The 19,230-nt window shown below is 51.6% G+C and overlaps 1 long non-coding RNA gene across 1 annotated transcript; it reads left to right on the forward strand.

The window, feature by feature from the left end:
- The first annotated feature begins 1,395 nt into the window (after positions 1–1,395).
- On the forward strand, positions 1,396–18,004 carry LOC105238652. The gene is made up of 3 exons (XR_857430.3): positions 1,396–1,771; positions 2,920–3,060; positions 17,504–18,004. It is a non-coding gene; the product is annotated as an uncharacterized LOC105238652 (long non-coding RNA).
- The last annotated feature ends 1,226 nt before the right edge of the window (positions 18,005–19,230 follow it).

Raw genomic sequence — 19,230 nt, forward strand, 5'->3', positions numbered from 1 at the left:
CTCCCGCAGTTTTTTCTATGCTTTGATCTGTCCAAGAAGGATTGGATTGAATTGGAGGTGGGGTTAGGGGAGGGGTCAGGGAAGCTGTCTCTGAGGACATGATGCTCACTCAGGATGAGAGCCAAAAATTGAGTAGGTGAGGAAGGGCAGAAAGTTGCACCAAGCAGAGAGAACCAGCTATGCAAAGACCCTGGGGTCTGAGGTTGTGCATAGAGGCTGGAAACAGACCCCAGTATGGCGAGAGCAGAGGGAAAAAGGGCTGGAGTTGGAAGTGATGGGGACAGGGGTGTGTGCACAGACCATGCAAGGCCTCACAGGCCATCTTGAAGGTCAGGTCTTTACCCTATGAGGAAAGCAGCAGAGATGGGACGCTTTGGAGCCCAGAGAGACTTCTCTTCCATAGACAGCAGAACAGGGAAGGCATTCCTGTCAGAGGTGACTCATATCTTGAGTTGTGGAGAATGAGTAAGAAGAAGCCAACTGGGGAAGGAGAAGGAGGGAGTGAGGTGCAAATTCCCTGGAGAGGGCCCAACAGCAGTAAAAACACCGAGGACCTTCCATAGCGTGGTCCCACCCAGGACTAGCCCCGAAGGTGCTCAAAAATGGCAGACGAGAGTGTCCATGAAGACAGAGGGCTTGAAGTCCCAGGCTGGGCTGCCAGCCTCAAGCCGAGAGAGGCATGGCCAGACATGGGTTGTAGGTGGCTGGCTGTAGCAGCGTGTGGAGGATGGATTTGAAGGAGGCCCCGGGTGCAGACAAGATCTTTGAGACCACGGCCGGCATGGGCAGTAATGGGGGCGAGGATCGGCGAGTCGGAGGTGCGTGCAGGGCAGTCCAAGTGGGACCGTCCAGCGAGCAGTGGGATGGGTGCGCCGGGGCCCGAAAGGTGGGACCCGAGGCGCCTCCCGGGGGCGGCTGCTGACCACTCCCAGCAAACGAGTTGGTCCAGAAGGAAGGAAGAGGAAGAGGAAAGCGAGCAGGTGTCTGGGGGACGACGAGGAATGGGACTGGGTGGGGAGAAGGGTGGGAGCGGGAGGACCACGCAGACTCGGAGCGGCCGCCGGGAGAGCAGTCCCGCGCGGGCTGGGCGGGCCCGGCATTGGCCTCGGCGGCCTCCCCGCGGGGTGCAGGCGGAGCCCGAAGGCGCACGGCGCCGGGGGCGGGGGGTGGGACAGCCGACGCTGGCCGCGGACTTCCCGCAGCTCCCGGGGCTGCTTCGGCCGAAGCCGCCGAGGACAGCTGGGCACCATGCGGCCCCGGACGTCTCCAGCAGCCCGGAGGCCACCCCGACCACCCCGCCCCCGGCACCCCCAGGCTCCCCGCGTGCCCAGGCCGCGCCTCCCCGAGCCGCGCCTCCCCACCGCCGGGACCTGGCGACGTCACTGCGGCTCTGACGCACGCTAATGGAGGCACGGGGCGGAGGCTGCGTGGCGCGAGTGTCCCCCGGGGAGGTCCCGGTCCTTGCAGCCCGCGGCCGCGTCCTTGGCCCTCCTCCAGAGGAACCTCGATTTTTCCAATGTCAGGAAGGCCGGCTGTCCTTCGGCTACTGATAAGGACGCGGCCGCATGGTAAAAGATTTTAACAATGCCCGGAAAGAAATAGCCGGACCCAAGAAAGAGACTAATAATAGCAGCCCGCTAGAGTTCTGCTCGTGTGCTCAGCGCTCTTAAGAACAATAATAACGACAGCAACCGTAAGAGCCACCATTTATTGAGCGCTTACTCTGTGCCACGCACTGTGTTAAGCGTTTTGCAGAAAACAACCCTCGGAGGTAAGTACCGTTATTATCCCTCTTTTAAGGAAACCGGGGCACAGAGAGGTTAAGTAATTTGCTCCAGGCACACAGCTAGCTGATGTCAGTGCCAGAATTACAACCCAGGCTGTCTGATCCCATGTAATCCTCATGTCAACCCATAAGGTCGGGATCGTTCTTTCCATCTTAAAGATGAGGAAACTAAGGCACATGGAAATTTAAGTACCTTGCCCAAGGTCACCTAGCTGGAAAATGGATGAGGCAGAAAGCGAACCCAGGGCTCCTCTCTGTCCGCAGAACCCGCGGTCTTGGCCATAGGCGATGCCACTTCCAAACCGCCTCCGACAGCCCAGCAGGCTTTGGCCCCGGGTCCCAAGAGGCGCAGCCTCTGCGGGGTTTGGGCGGGTTCCCGCAGCCTCCGATCCCCGGGTGAATCGGACGTTTCCGAGCATCGTCTCAGCTCAGCCCGCAGGCGTCTGATAGGGACGCGTCTCCCGGAATCCGGTCGGGACCCGGCCGCGCGGTCCTCAGAAGGGATGGAGCCGGGGCGGAGGCAGCGGGAGGGATCCCTGGTCCCACCTGCAGAGCGACAGGGCTGACGGCTTGCTCTGCGCGGCCGGCAGAGGGCGCTGTCGCACGCGCCTCGGGTCCCATGGTCACCAGACCCCGGCGCCGGCAGCCTAGGCCTGCGGGGACGCTTGGACTCAGAACCCCCTAAGTGGGAACCCTTCTTGCCTGGCGACTGGCACCCCTCTGGCCCCTCATCTCAGCCTTGGGCCTGCTTTTCCTGATTACTCTCCCCCATTTTCTGTGGTCCAGCCATCCCACCATGTGCCTTCAAGTCTTCCCCAGTCCCTGACCCGCTGATTTGGTCACCTCTTGCTGAAGGGCAAAAACAACCATTCCATTCCATTAAAAGGCTCAGGTGTTCGCAAGTCAACCTCCGGCTTTGTCTCCCCTTCTCACGGGCCCTTTGGTGATGTAAAATGGGGATAAATCATCGACTTGGAATAGATAACTAATTTTCTTCTCCAAAACTGGAGGAGGGGCTTGTTTAAGGAAGGAGCAGATTGGTGGAAAGGATCTATTTTTAATAGCTACAGTGTCTTAAAGCCTGTTTTGTGCTGAGCCCTTTCTGTGTCTTGACTCCTTAATCCTCACAACAGCCCTGAGAGGAGTGCCGCATTATTCTCCTTTTGATAAAAGAGGCCACAAGACTGGTAAATGGGCATCCACTGGGAGGACCCAACTTTAAAGCAATGTTCCCATCACCAGAATGTACGAGCTGATCCAGTTGAACAGAAGAGGTAAGCAACAAACCCGGCAAAAACAAACCAAAATCTACCCTAAGAGTGCTTGGAAATACCACATGGGAATTAGGGGCTTCAGTGGCTCTCTGAGCCCAGTTCGGGACTCAAATGTCTGCAAAAGAAAAAGAAAACCTAAAGGTGGGGTGAGCGGGGAGAACAGGAATAAGGCTTGTAGCTTTTGCTTGGAAGAGCATCCAGAGAGGCTCACTTACTTGCTATGACTGGACTCTGAGCAAAGGAAGGTGGTTCTAGGAAAATCTGAAAAGTATGAGAGGGGGAAAAAATGTCTTCTGCGGTTTTTTTACTTTAACCAAGCCTCATTTTGCTATTTGTGCTTTATTTTTAAATTAATGTAGCTCTCCCCACCCTTAAAATTGGGACCTAAAGAGCAAAAACAGAAGGAAGGCCAGCTAACTTCAAACTTGGTGGGTTTCTCAGGAAGGAGATGCATGACTCGAAGGGGAAATGAGGATGGAATGAGGTGCTTTCAACATTTGAAAGACAGACTTTCACAAGGAATTTAGATCATAAGCCCTTAGAACAGGAGCTTTGTCTGGGTTTGGGCTCTGTATAGTGTCTAGAATCGGTGAGTGCCCAAGAAACGTGGAAAACAAATCACGCTTTTGGTGTATGCCTGCATCATCTAACCATCTGGGCCACCACTTTGCTTATGATTTTAGAGTGTGGCTTCTAGGGGATTTTCCTGTCCCCTGGGTCTTAGCCACATACCCTCCCTCAGACCCCTTACTTTCCCAGAAGTTCGCTCTGGGAATTGAGTCAAGGTGAAGCAATTGTTATTGACGATGATGTCACTAGGCTTGGTTAAACAGAATGACTGCTCAGCTCTGGAATCACCCAACTGGAGGCCTTTCCAAACAGGGAAACTGAGGCAGGAGGGACCTCAGGAGACTTGTCACATCACAGTTCTGATGCTCTTGCCCTATGTCTTTGAACTTGAACGACCACCCCCCCCCACCGGCTTGCACAACACAAAAGAGCCCTGGGCATCCCAGGCGGCCTCTTGCAAAATTCTTGGACTTCTCTGACCTTACTACCTCTCTCTGCTCCTTCCCTCATTTTTTCAGGGCGTTCATTCTACAAACATGCATTGACAGCCCAGTATGCGTAAGTGCTCTGGGTACAGCAGAGAACCTAACATGAGCTCGCGAGCTCACTTTCTCCAGTTCCTACCCAGCTCCTGACCTCATGGCTCCAATTTTCATGCCTAAAGAGCACCACAATAGTCAATGACTCACTTCTCCAGGCGGGGACGATTGCTCAGATATATCCAACATTTTGGATAGCTCCTGGCAGCTCCAGGAGACCATGCCCTGTGACCCCAGGATACAACCTTGGTGACATCCAAGAGGCAGGAGGTTTGGGCCCTGAGATACACCCTCAAAAGCAGGGTCTGGAAATGCACTTGCCCATACTCCTTCCTACCCTTTCCTAGCTGGCATGCCTTCAGTTCATACGATGATTGTTGACTACCTTAATACCTTGGGCCATATTTATGGCCAAAGCATCATTTACAGCAACAACAGAAATCCCATAGTGTCATAATACCCCACTGTTCAAAGGAAAATGTTGGCTTAAACAAACAACAGTGACTGGCTGGCAAGTGGGTATGTCGGATAATGCTGAGTCTTTCAGGTCATTTTGTTATTGAACCTTGGGATTGAGTGATTCAAAATAATGAGGGGAAGGAAGAACACTAGCCCTGTTTTAGCCTTCCAGATTATTCAGATGGTACAGATTTTCAACATCGTCAACACCCTAGTGAAGACAGAATGCTTAAGGTATACATTGTCAGTTTTTGTCTTTCTGGAAAATCCATTAATACTCAATGACTTGGTCTTCACCCATTCCAAAAAAAAAAAAAAGAGAGAGAGAGAGTGTGTGTGTGTTGAACTGCAGGATTCAGATGATGTCCCTGGAAATCCCTTTAGAGAGTAGATTCCAAATCTTATTCATTCTTCTTGAATTTCTCACCGCCCCCCCCCAGGACTGCCCCATCTCTGCTGGGTACCCACAGCATCATTTTCTCTCCCCTTGAGGAAGGCAGAGGCCCAGAGACCAGGAGAATGAGGGAGTAGTGAGGAAAACTCTTCCCTTACCTGAGTTGCAGAGCCACTTGAATCTAGAGAATTGTTATATTTGTGCTGTGTCTGTGTGAGTTGGTGGTTGTGCGTTCTCTGGCTGATGTCCAAAATCTCCATAACACAGTGGCCTGAGACACTCTAAAAAGGCCTGTGAAGGACGTGTGTCCACCCACCAAGTTGTTCTTGGTGGTCAGTGTCTGCATGTCCAGCAGCTGGGGTGAAGAGCTTTGGAACCACTGAACATTCCTGCTCGGATCTTTCCAAGCCCTTTTGGGAACCGGCAGCAGCGCTTGTCTGGGGAAATTAGTTTTGCACTTTCAGAGTGAGAAATTCCTCAGGGGGCATTCTTGTACTTGGGAAGAGAAATCAAACCCAGCTCATTCCTTTACGGCCCTTGCCATTAATAAAGCAGACCGAGTCCAATTCAGTTGGTCCAGCCTGGGGCCGTGGGGAGGGGGCCGAAGCAGTGGAGTTCAAGTGCATTTCACCTGCGGCTAAGGCCCTCCCCGGACTGGCGCAAGCTTGAGGTTACAGGGGATCGTATTACCAGTGTGTAAACACCGTGAGTGACAGCCAACGCTCCCATTCGACCACAGAGGATCTCAAACCCTTCCTATCTTCCTAGAAACCCTGGCGGCCCGGCCGGCTGCTTGCTGTCTGATGCAACAGTTTGCAACGCTCGGGNCCGCGCGCCGGGGGGGCCCGCCCCTGCCGCGGGGCGCTGGGCGCCCTGCCGACGCGCATGCGCGGGCTGCGGCCCCGCCGGGCCGGGCGGGGGAGAAGCTTTTCACCAGATGTGCGGGGCGGGGCCGGCGCGGGCAGGGGCGGGGCGCGGGCGGGCAGGGAGACCTTTGGCAGCTCGCGCCCGATCTGAGCTTAATTAAACTTCTCCCGAGGCATTGGCTGACTGATTGACCCAGTGATCCAAAAAAATCAGAGAGGCCTGAATCGCCCTAAAAGCGACGGGAGAAAGAAGTTGGGGAGTTGGCTTTCGGTTTCCAGAGCTGGGCCTTTGGATTCTGCCTGCCTTCCTCGGAGCCCCGCAAGCCACAAAGCTATCAGGGTTCCAAGACCTCATTAGGGCGTCAGGCCTCGCTAGTCTGTGCCCTCCTACCGATTTCTCAAAAAGGGAACAACAGTGGTTACGGGGGGGCGGGGGGGGGAAGGCAACGTTCTGATAACGTCGTGATCGGTATCTTCCTGGCTTATTTCTTCACCCATGTGCCTTAGACGGTTTTATTAACAGAAAGCATCATGGATTATTTTCCAGTTTTTTCAGCCATTCAGGTATTGCCTGCATGGTTTTCTTCCATCCCCGCATTCCATCTATATTATATATTTTTTAATTGACTTCTTTTATTAACTCTCCTTATTCTCTAAATTAACTTTAAATCGATTCCCTTTTTCTACATAGCCTTGCCCTAAGCAATAACATTAGCGAAACCACAGTTTGATATGTTAGTCATATATTTTAATACACTTGAAAATAAATTCAGAACTATTCAAATAAAAAAAAATGTGTATGTTAGCTAAAAGTTTCTTGCCTACTGCATTTGGAGAAAAACTCCAGAGGTAATAAAAAATAGCTCACATATGTTGAGTGATTGCAAATGTCCCAGGCACTGAACTAAGCACTTTATTCTACCGCCTTATGACACCTTAGAAGTGGTGCTGTGAGAAGGTTTGGGTCCTGATATATACCCGTCCATTTTGCAAAGGGAAAATGTGAGGCACAGAGAAGCGAAATACCTTGTGGAAGATCTCAGAGCCAGGATGCAGATCCGTACCAGGCTCGCCTAGAGCCTGCGCTGCCGGCCTCTCCAGAACAGCTAAGTTGCCGCTGGAGATCACCCAGGTGGTTACTGTAGTCTGGGTTTGAACCTAAGTCGGTCTGACTCCAGAACTGAGCTTTTAATTACTGTGTGGAACTCTTTCCTATTTTCCCAGATCTCACCTCATACAGCCTTTTTAAATCTGTCTGCCTCCTTTGGAATTCAAAAGGTGCTTCCAAGTTCTTTCTTTCCTCACCCCCTACATCTCCACCCCTCCCTCCCCCTGGGTAGGTAGGACAGAGGTTCTCTTTCAGTGGTTTCCTTCTCTCCTCTGAACTAAAAGCAACCCATAAATCTCTCATGATATCCATAAGAATCCCTACTTTAAAGGTCCTATCCACTCTTCTCCACTGACCATGGAAATTCCACCTACCAGCATCGTGAAACTACATTTCCCACACTGCTATTCTCACCGGGAAAGAGAACAAAAATCCTATGTCAAACCATGTGGCTCCTATTTTGGGGTTGGAAAATCTGGTCACTAGCTTGGATAAAGATTGGTATGCCCATAGACTAATTCTTCTGGCCCCAGGCAGACATGAATTTCCCAGGCCTCAGTGATGGGGGGGGGAATGGGGGCAAGTTATTTCAGAAACAAAACCTTCAATTAGAGGCATAAATGAAGACTTGGCATGAGACTTCTAAAAGATGGCTGACCCCTGCCCAGGAGGTATATTTTCTTTCTGCAACTGCCCTTACCACCACCACCCCTTCCTTCTCTTCACTTCCTCTTCCTTCCCCTTCTTCCAGATTCTTCTTTTAATTGTACCATTGTGCCACTCCCTTGTCTCCCCCTCAACCCCCATGCCCACACCCACTCTTTAACTGTTTAGTATAAAATCCAGCCCACCAGACTGAGGTTTTCTTCGACCCAAATGTTATTTTCAGAAGGAGCCATTGAGGTTGGGGTGTAATTGCAGCGTTGGGCCTCTGCAAGCCAAGCTGAAAATAATCAGTGAGGCAGATGGGGTGGGAAGAGAGTGTGGTGGCCGCTTCCACCAAAGAGCAAGAGAAACCCATTGGAGTGAGTCAGAGAGGGGTGAGTGCCAGGCTGGTCTGCTGGGCTTACGGCCGGGAGTTCAGTTAAGGGGAAACTGCCCAAAGTTTTGGGACCTTTGATTGAGGCCCAATCCAAGGTGGTTCCTGGCTGCACATCACAAATCCATATTTCTTATGACAGCCGCTAAGCTTCTCTTGCTCTCCTTCAGTTGGGCCATAGCAACCAGCAGGCCAGATGGGAACTTAACCATCCGGTTGGCTCAGCAGTCTCTGGAGCGGGATTTCCCAGCGTCAGCACTACTGGCATGTGGGGCTGCATAAGGCTCAGTTGTGGGGGGCTGTCTGGTGCACTGTAGGGGTGTTTAGCAAGATCCCTGGCCTCTACCCTCTAGATGCCAGTAAAACATACACACACACACACACACACACACACACACACACAGAGTCATGACTTTCAAAAATGTCTCTAGACGCGCCAAATGTCCTTGGGAGGCAAAAATTGCCCCTGGTTGAGAACCACTGGTCTAGAGGGATCCAGGGCTATAACAGGATCACACCACCCGGCCCCAGGGTGGCCTCATTGCTTTGCATCACATCTCAGTGGGCCCTGATAAAACCTACTGGCCAACTCCTATTTCCAATGACAACTGTTGAATACTTCAAACCCAGCATGAGTGCCCACAGGGTGCCAGACTCTATTCAAGCTGTTGAGAAGGAAGGGGCAAACAGACAGACATGGCCCCTGTCTTCATGGATCTGACAGGCTGAGTCAGGGAAGGCAGACGTTAAACAGCCCTGAGCGAGAGGCCAGTGAAGAGAAGAAATGGCATACCGTTAGAACATCCAAGAAGGTTTGTCATCTGGGGAGGGGGGGAGGGGTCAAGAAGGTCTCTCGGGAGGAATGAGGAATTAGCCAGTTGGAGATCTGAGGGTGAGGGAATGTTCTGCGGAGTAGGGACAGAGTCCTCAGAAGCCCTGAGTTAAGAGAGAATGTTGTGTATCCAAGGATCCCAAAGAAGCCTGTGCTGAACCAGGCTTCAGACGGTGGGAAGTCGTCCTCTCCTCTCACCCCCGAACTTGCTTCTCCTGTACTCCTTCCCCGGATTTCTAGTACGAGCATATAAACTTAGGATCATGTTTAACCATATTTAACCCCCCCTCCTTGTTCCCGCTCAACCCCCTCAGTCACCCAACTTGGTAAAGTTCTGTCAGTCCTACCCCCAGACTCCCTGTCATCTAGCTCCTTGTCTCCATTCCCAGCACCACAACCCCGAGGCAGGCTCTCCTCATTACTCAGCCGAATTGGTGAAATAGCTTCCTTACGAGTCATCCTCCAGTCTCTACCTCAGAGAGAGACAGAGCAAAGCCCACATCTCTGCTGGGTTAGAAAACCCCGCATGGCTTCCAGAAGCCTGTCAACCAGGCTGCTTCCTCCCATGACTTTCATGACTTTAGGGTGCTGTTCGTTCCCTGCACCCAGCATACCTCCCTCCCACTCCCCCGCCACACCAGACCACTCGCCACACCCCGTGCGCCCCCACAGCTTGGCCAGTTTGCAGCCCCTTTGTGGGAATCGTCCTTCCCCAGCCAAAATCACTTGGGGAATTCCCACCTATCCTTTGAGACCCAGACAAAATGAACTCATTATACTCTCCGATCCCTTCTTAGAAGCCTTCTCTTAATTCTTCCCTCTGTTTTCGTTGGGATTTATATATAGCTGCTAGTTTACCATTTGTCACGTTGACCCATAGTTATCTGTTGAAAGACGTCCCTTCCCCCACCCAGACTCAGAGGGCCTCCAAGGCAGGTCATGCAGTGTTCACTGCTGACTACCCAACACCCGTTCTCTCCCTTCCTACAAGAAGCCAAAGATATGCAAGGCACCGTGTGTTATTCAGCGTACAAGCTAAGCAGCCATAACGAACAGACCTGGAGTCCAGAGGCTCATGCAAGCCCATGCGCTTCTGAGGAAGCTGACCCCATGCCCAGCTCCCGGGGTCTGCCCACCACCGCCTTTCCAAGAATTGGTTCAAGAACTTGGGCCTAAAGTAACCAGTGTGCAGTAGAGGCTTTTCTGGTTCCCCAATATCAACAGTCCCCTTCTTTAATAACAGAACTCCTGATTTTTGACCAAGCAATGGCTGCCTCGTAAGAGCTACTTTTCCCAGCCTCCCTTGTAGCTTGATGGGGCCTTGAGTTTAAGGTCTCACCACAGACTGTGGGAAGACATGATTGTCCCACCTCTAAGCTGTGCTCTCAAAAGGATTGTGTGTGTGCTTCCCTGAACCTTCCCCAGCACTTCCCCCTGACTAGGAGATGATAGAAATTAAAGGAGTCTCCCTGGACCTAGGGAGGGAAGCCACATTTGGAGGATGGCGGAGCCCTTCTCTCAGTCTTGGATGACTTTTCTCTGAACTCTTATAGGATAGAAAAGTGACATAAATTTCTATTTTGCTTACTCTTCTGTATTTGGACTCTCTTTGTGAAAGTGACTTTTCCTGTGCTCTGTAAAATACACAGTGCCTGGCTTCCCTGGGCCTCAGGGACTGTTTGAAGACTAGGCCTGAGACCTAGTTAGGGCCAGTGAGACACAAGGCAAGGTTTGATCGGGGGTTTCTGGGAAAGAGCTTTCTTGTGGTTACAAGGCAGCATCATGGAGCAACCTTCTCTCTCTTCCTCTGGACATTGCTGGACCTGGAACGATGGTGGTCCTCTTAATACCAGCCTGAAAATGGGGCTACACAGGAGGGGAGAGCTGAGAGAATGACAGGAAAATGGAGTCAGAGTTTCTGGACTAAACTACCCTGAGCCTACTGTCTTAGTTGGCTGGGCTTGCCATAATAGAATATCACAGACTCGGGGGCTTGAACAACAGAGATTTGTTTTCTCACAGTTCTGGAAGCTGGAAGTCCAAGATCAAGGTCCTTCAGGGGCGGTTTCTGGTGAGGCCTGTCTTCCTGGCTTGTAGACAGCCAACCTTCTCGCCGCATCCTCCCCCTCTGAGCTCTGTGTGTGTGTGAGGAGAAAACGAATGCTGCTGTCTCTTCCTTCTCTTCCAAGGACACTAGTCCTGTTGGATTTGGCTCCACCCTTGTTACCTTACTGAACCTTCGCTACCTCCTTAAAGGCCCTGTCTCCACATTCAGTCACGCTGAGGGTTAAGGCTTCAACGTATCGAATTTGGGAGTTGGAGGCACCTTCAGTGCGTAACACCCACCCTGCCTCTGGGCCTCCGGTTAGGGGAGCCAACGAATGTCCTTTTGTCTAAGCCAGCTTGGGTTGGTTTTCTGTCACATCTTACCCTTCGGGGTCTCACTCTTCTTCCCATCCCTGCTGGGCCTCACACCAGAGTCAATAAACACTTGTGGAATGAATTCCCCATGTTATTTTTCTTCTCTTAACCTGTAATGACTACCCCCCAGAGAAGCTATAAGTATTTCTCTTTCTCTCTGCCCCAGCCGAAACACCCAAAGTACTCACGTGGACCTCATCTCTAGCAAATTCTTCTCAGAAACACCCCCCCCACTAGCTACTTATACAGGGAGCTGAGGGTTCAGCTACAAAATGAGAAAGTTGAATTAGATGCACATAGCACATTGTCCCGCTCTCCCATGGCTCTGCCTGAGGCCCATTCTGAAGGAGTCATTCTGTGCTCAGACTGAAGCCCGGCCTAGCACTAACCATGTACAGTCTACTGTGAGGTCCCCCTGGGCTCCTGCCCCAATTCCCTGTGGTCCCTCAGGAGGCGCCCTCCAGCACTAACAGTCTAGGGTTCTGTTCAATGTCTTTTCAGGCTCTGAAGGCCCACGATACGATAATATTATGCACAGCCCAAGAAGTTTTTGATTGGCTACTAGACCTCTGGCCCCAAGCACAGATAAAGGCCTAGGGAGGGCCTGGACCGTCACAATGTTGTCCTTCCAGATGAGACCAGAAACACTGGCAGGCAGCGGGGAGGGGCCTTTGCAATACTCAGACATTCGGTAGGTCCCGAGGCAAGGACACTGTTCTTGTGCCCATTGCCCACCCTCCAGACTGCCATTAGTGCTGCTCAAAATGGGAGTGCAGGCCAGTTCCAGGCAGAACATCTCCTCCTTCCAGCCATGAGAACTCCATGAGACCAGGGAAAGAGCTGTCCTGTTACTCAGCCCTCTGGAATGTGGGAGACTTAGATCTCCCGGAAAATGACCAGTAATGGACCCTGGTAGCCAGGACCTTAAGGGTCCAGATGTGCTTCCTCCCAAGTTTGCAATGACTCCCAAGTGCTCCTTCCCATGCTTTTTGAAGTTGCCATTTATAGGACACTCAGTAAGAGCTGAGCCCTGTGCTCAGCACTCTACCCGCATTAGCTTATTTTATCTACACAGCCACTCTGCAGGGATGTATTGTTGCTGGTCCCATTTCGTAGATAAGCAGACCAAGGCTGAGAGAGGTGAAATGACTTGATTGGAGTCTATAAGCCACAGAGCTGGATCTAACCAAAGATTCTTAACCAGAGTGTTTGGCGGGAGACTCTTGGCAGCATCTTCTCTGGTTTTCTAAGCTGGGCAGGCAAGGGAGAAGGACACGGTGGGACCCCAGCCCTGTGAGGGCAGCGCTGATGGGGAAGGAGTTAGGACCAGAGGGAAAGGCAGTCACTGAAGTAAAGGACAAGGTGGATCCAGGCAGTCCCAGTCAGATATAAGGAGGGTGGCCGGCTCCAGTGGACCCAACCAGTAGCGAGCAGAGGTCCTCTTCATAATGGGGGAGTACGGTCATCAGCCTCAGGAACCTGCCCTCCCGCTACCCAGCAGGAGCCCTGCAGCAGGTTGGAGTTGGCCACGGGAGCAGGACATCACCTTGGAAAGTTCTGTGTCCTGCTCATTCGTTTTTCGTTTGCTATCACATCTGTTCCTTACCTTTCTCTGTTCCGCTCAACATCTCAGAGGGCAAATGACACACCCCAGACTCCCCTGCCAACTGGCTGCTGACTAGGTTCACCCAGGGAAAGGTGCGGGAGGAAGGGGTGGGGCAGGAAGAGGAGAGAAGTCTGGGTGTTTCTCCGGACCCCCAGCTTCAGGCAGCATCTCTGGCCACAGCCTCGTCCTTGGCCCCAGTTCCCAGTGGGCAGCCCCAGCCCTGGGCTCTCTCCCAACCCCTCCTCCCTTTGAGTTTCCGGCCTCAGAGGTTGTGGCAGCTCCCCACGGCCGCTAATGCGCTTGCCTGCCCGCTCCCACACCCCCTTTTCGCACTTGCAGCCATTCCTGCTCCCGCCTGGACCTCGCCCAGACCGGGTCCTCACCTTGTGCCCCGGCTGTGGTTGGGGCAGTCTCCCTGGGCACAGCAGCAGGGTCTTGGTGGCTGGGCCACTATAACAGAAGACCACAGACTGGGTGGCTCCATAAACAGAAATTTATTTCTCACAGTTCCGGAGGCCCGACGTCCGAGGTCAGGGTGCCAATATGAGTTCTGGCAAAAGCCCTCTTTCGAGTCACACCCTGCCAACTTCTGGTCGTGTCCACACGTGGGGGAAGGGCCAAGGAGTTCCATGGGGTCTCCTTTATAAGGGCACTAATCCCATTCAAAGGGTTCCACCCTCATGACCTGACCATCTCCCAAAGGCCCAACTTCTAGCCCCATCATATTGGGCATTCGGATTTCCACATATGAATTTGAGGGGAAGGGGACACAAACATTCAGTCCATAGCAGGCAAGCAACTCCCGAGCATGAGCGGGAGTCGAAGCCTATCCTGGAAACCAGGCCACCAGGGTGCCCCTTGGGCGCCAGGTTAGCTGCCCGTGAGCAGGACCCCACAGATCCCAGACCAGCAGCCCTGGAACCAACAGGGTCTGAGTAAGCAGAATGTCTTCCTGCCCAGCAAGATCCATTCTGCCCCTCACGTCTTCCCAGCCTCGATACAGCCTCACGTGGGCCACTGCCCCTATGATGACCAAGTCATTGACCCCTTTGGATTTCAGCGTCCTCATCTGCATTGTGGGGGCACTGGGGTCAGTGCCTGGGAGCTGCGTTCATCGTTGTTGTGAAGAACGGCCTGGATAATGCTAGAAGAATCCGTGACCTATCTGTGAGGATCTTTGGAGAGCAGGGGCGGAAGAGATACCGTCACAGTCAGTACCCCGTCAAACAGGAAAGCAGCAGGATTTTGAGTGGTGCATCAAAGGACCACCTGCTGGTCTCCCCACCCAAAGGACTGGCATCTCAGACTCAACCACAGTTCTCCCTCCGGCCGCTTCTCGGTTGTGCGAGCTGACGCAGTCCTGAATAAAGGAACACTCCATGCCTAAGCAGAGCCTGGAGGTCCTGTGGGGCCTCCCCTGCCACTCCAGACTGGGCCCCTGAATGGGGCTGGGAGTGGGAGACGCAAAGGGCAAGTATCGGATGGTGCCCCTGGGCGTTTGTCACATGCCAGGCTCTAGGCACTTACCATGCGCTCTCGGGCTTACTCCTCCGGCCGCTAGACGAGGGGGTAGTTGTCTGTTACCGCCATCAACACAAACACCCCCATGCGATAAAGGCACTGAGCCTCAGAAAGGTTAAGAAAGCCGCTCAAGATCACATAGCCAGAAAGTGGCAGAGCCAGAATTTCAACCAACTTTATCTGATAGAAGCCTCCAGCCTCCCCAGGATGATTTAATGTGTCTCACTGCCCATGGCTCTGGCATCGAGAGGGCATGGGCCCTGGTGTCCGAGTCAAGAAAGCAGGAGACCCATAGAAATGGATTGCTTACAGAGCCCGCCCATGAGCCGGCGTGGACCTGCGGGCCTGTTCCACCTCTGGGATGTGTGCCAGATGCTGGAGACCAGGGCAAGGCTGAAAAGGATGGTCCACTAGGAGGTTGCCTGGGCTGGTGCTTGTATGAACACGTGTGTGTGTGTGTGTGTGTGTGTGCATGTGTGTACATGCATGTGGACACATCAGCCTAATTTCCACCCAGGCCAGGAGAGACTCTGGGAAGACTGTGCATTTGGCAGGTGAGGAGGGAAGGGCTGTCATCCCCATCTCAGTTCCCTTGAGGGGAGCCTCTAATATTTTCCTGGAAAGCTGGCCATGGGCCTGGAGCCGCGGGTCTCCACAAAATCAAGACAAAAGGACACTGGCAAAGTCTTCTCCAAAGTCAGTTCAGACTTCATTGGCCTCTCTGAGCCTCGAAGCTAGAGTGGGGGACTCAGGCCAAGTGAGGACAGGCTGTCTCAGAGCATTTCACCCCCAGATCCCACTGCTTCCTGAAAATCGGCCTGGATGTGACCCCACGCCTTGCTCTGGACTCTGAGCAATGCAGAATGGCTCCCTTGTAATTGCCCCATGGGACACAGCCCGCTGTGGTGTGAGGAATATGAACCTTGGGCTCATCTGAATTTCAGCGTGGACCTCAGTCCAGGAGCCGTGAGGCCTGGGGCAGGTGATCCAGTCCTTCTGAGCCTCTTTCCTCTTCTGTAAAATGGAGGTAATAACTACCCATGGTAATAGGTGCCGTCAGCGTGACCGCTCCTACCACTTCCCTTTCCCCTTCTTCCTTCTGGATCTCCTTAACCTCCACCGACCACTTTACCACCTAGCTTCAGGCCCCTCATTTCCCAGCATCCTCCCAGCTGCGGCCCGGCTTCTGAGCTTCACAGGAGACAGTGGTTTTGCCACCCTTTGCTTGTGGCCTGCCATGGGCCAGCTCCCCTGAGAGCAAAGGCCTCAGAGCCCTGCGCCTGGAGCCCCACCCTCTTTGTAAACACCAGTTGGGCACCAACTGACCTCAGGAGGGAAGCGCTTCACCGGGACCCTCCTCTTCCAGTCCTGGCTGCTGCTGTATGTTTCCCGGGGGATGAGCCAGGCAAATCTGGCACCCTCGCACCCAGGCCGCCTCCGTCCTGGAAATAGGCTCTTAGAGCCAAACCCTTGGCCGAAGGTGGAAGGAAGTCAAAGTCCCTGAGTGCAGCTTCTCTCCGGCCCTCCACAGCCCCACCTGGGCCATCCCAGACAGGGCAAGTGCTCTCACACTGAAATGTTTTTTCATAATCCTGATAGACATCCGTGAGGAGGGCTTTCCCATTAACTCCTTGTTTCTTAAAAACAAAGGCAGAAATTAAATATAACAAAATATTAATCATTTTAATTTTGGGCAGTGGGGATGTATGTGTATATTTCATTGTGTTTTGTAACATCTTCTGTATTGTTAAAATTGCTCCCTATAAAGACATTTTTTTTTAAGATTTTAGTTTTAGGGGCGCCTGGGTGGCTCAGTTCATTAAGCATCTGCCTTCAGCTCAGGTCATGACCCCAGGGTCCTAGAATAGAGTCCAGAATCACGTTCCTTGCTCAGCGGGGAGCCTGCTTCTGCCTCTGCCCCTCCCCCTACTTGTGCTCTCTCTCACTCTCTAACAAATAAATAAATACAATCTTTAAGACTTTATTTGTAAGTACTGTCTACACCCAGTATGGGGCTCGAACTCACAACCCCAAGATCAAGAGTAGCACACTCTACTGACTGACCCAGCCAGGCATCCCGAAATAAATACATTTTTAAGTCAATAAGATTCATACAGGTTTATTGGGGAAAAATTCAGGAAATACCAAAAGGTAGAAAGAGAAAAATAAGAATCACCAGAATCTTTTCTCTGGAACCAGACCATTTATCTATTGGCTTATCTCCCTCTGGTCCTTTCTCTAGCATGTATTCATGTCCTTTTATTCTTTTTTTTTTTTTTTAAGATTTTATTTATCTATTTGAGAGAAAGAGAGCATGAACGGGGCAGTAGGGGTAGAAGGAGAAGGAGAAGTAGACTCCCTGCTGAGCAGGGATTCTGATGCGGGACTTGATCCCAAGACCCTGGGATCATGACCTGAGCCGAAGGTAGACGCTTAACCAACTGAGCCACCCAGGTGCCCTATTCTTTTTTTTTTAATTGAAATATGATTGGCATATAATATTGTATTTATTTTAGGTTCATTTTATTCTTTTTACCCAAAAAATAAAATTATATTGTTTAATAACCTTTTTTCCCATTCGCGATATATTTTGAACAGTTTCCCATGCCCTTGGATGTTAATCTTTACTTTAGTGCACTTCTTTTCATTTCAGTTTTTTTTCCCATGTTATCATGAGTAAGATATATTTCTTATGATTGGGATCCATATGGATCCCATTAGGATCATACCATTTATACCATTTATTATTTTTTTCTTACCTGAAAAGCAGTACACTTTTGTTGTGGAAAAGTTAGAATATACAGACAAGCAAACAAATGAACACATACAATCCTTGCACCCTCACCCCACTGAAACAACACTTGCTAACGTTTTCGTGTTTAACGTCCTGTCCACATTTTTAGGTACATGGGTAAATATATAGAAACACACGTTTTATAATAAAATCGGAATCCTATGATTCATATCATTAACTTACATTTTGTTATTTACTTAACAATACATCTGACATCGATGAGGATTGTTTCAGCTACAAATGACAGAAAACCCAAAGGAACAGTGACTTAAACATGTGCTCTTCTGTCTCTAGGAACTGATGTCCGAAGTAAGCAGCCCAGGCTAGTACAGCAGTCCCATGACCATCAGGGACCCAGGCGCCTTCTACCTGGGGCTCTCCATCGTCAGCACACGCCTTCCACTAGTGACCCAAGACGGCTGACAGAGGAAGAAGCAGCAAAGAAGAGAGAGCCCCATCTCCTCAAAGGATGCTTCCTGGAATTCACATGCATCACGCCTGCTCGTACCCCTCTGGCCAGAACTAAGCCCCACGGCCCCCTGGGAAATAGGATTTATCTGAGTAGAGCTTTTATTACTATAGAAAAAGGGGGACACAGATTTTGGAGGGCTAACTGGCCTCTCTGCCATTTTACAAACATCTTTGCAGGGCACCTAGTTGTATATCCCTTTTTTTTTTCTCTTATTTTTTGGTGAATGTTTGACCACGGCATTATAAATTCTTCCATTTTTAGGGGCACCTGGGTGGCACAGCAGTTAAGCGTCTGCCTTCGGCTCAGGGCGTGATCCCGGCATTGTGGGAAGGGCGTGATCCCAGCGTTCTGGGATCGAGCCCCACATCAGGCTCCTCTGCTATGAGCCTGCTTCTTCTTTTCACTCCCCCTGCTTGTGTTCCCTCTCTCGCTGGCTGTCTCTATTCTCTGTCAAATAAATAAATAAAATCTTTAAAAAAAAATTCTTCCATTTTTAATGGCTGCTTCATATTCCATAATACGCAGGTAGCATTACTTACAGATCCAATGCCTTCTTACTTGATATTTGGGTGTTTTGCTCTGACAAAATAAGGCTCTTCTATGGTTAAAACTTGTCAGAGGAAGAGATCCCAACCTTTCCTCTGTACCCTGGGGGTGACCACTGAAGATATTTTGCCGAGGAGTCAGGGTAGTATCTGCCTTGAAAGCTGGCTTATGGTCTGAGTTTGTTTCTGCAAAAAAAAAAAAAAAGAAGAAGCAGCAGCAGCTTTTTGGCAACAGGTATACCCCTCTGTTCCCCTCACAGAGGAAGTCGGGGGTGGAGGGAAGGTGGGCAGAGCCTGGTGGGCTGTTCTGCCTTGGGTGGGAGAAAGATGGGGTGGGGGATGTAGAGGCTGGGGGCTGGGAGCAGGGAGTGAGTGGGAGGAGACCGTGGACTGTCAGGAACCAGGGGAGGACCTGGTCCTGGAGAGGCTTAGGGGATCTGATGGGTCCCAATTCATCCTTTTTTTTTTTTTTAAGATTTTATTTATTTGAGAGAGAGAGAGAAAGCACAAGCAGGCGGAGGGGCAGAGGGAGAGAGAGGAGCAGACTCCCCACGGAGCAGGGAGCCCCATGCATGGATCCCAGGACCCTGGGATCATGACCTGAGCCAAAGGCAGACGCTTAACCGACTGAGCCACCCAGGCGCCCAACCCCCCCAATTCATTCTTCACTCAAATGCAACCAGTGCTCTTTGTGTCCCTTCTCAGGGCCATGCCCTGTGCCAATCCCTGGGGCTGCCTCAGAGAAGACATGGTCCCTGCTCTTCGGGAGCCCAGTTGAGTCTAAATTCTCAGATGTTGGAGTTCAGCCTGCAGGGTTGCCTCAAATACAGAATCCTCCGGCTGAACCCGAATACCTGAGGCAATTCCTGTTGGTGGGCCCGGAATCTGCATCTCTTTCAGTCTCCCCGGGTGACTGGTGAGTGTGATCAGGGGCCATTCTGGCAGAGGACTATCCGCCAAGGCGTTTGGAGGAAATCTCACAAACCAGGCGAACCTGGAGTTCA

This window comes from Ailuropoda melanoleuca, chromosome 16 (assembly GCF_002007445.2).
Source record: "Ailuropoda melanoleuca isolate Jingjing chromosome 16, ASM200744v2, whole genome shotgun sequence".
Lineage (NCBI taxonomy): Eukaryota > Metazoa > Chordata > Mammalia > Carnivora > Ursidae > Ailuropoda > Ailuropoda melanoleuca.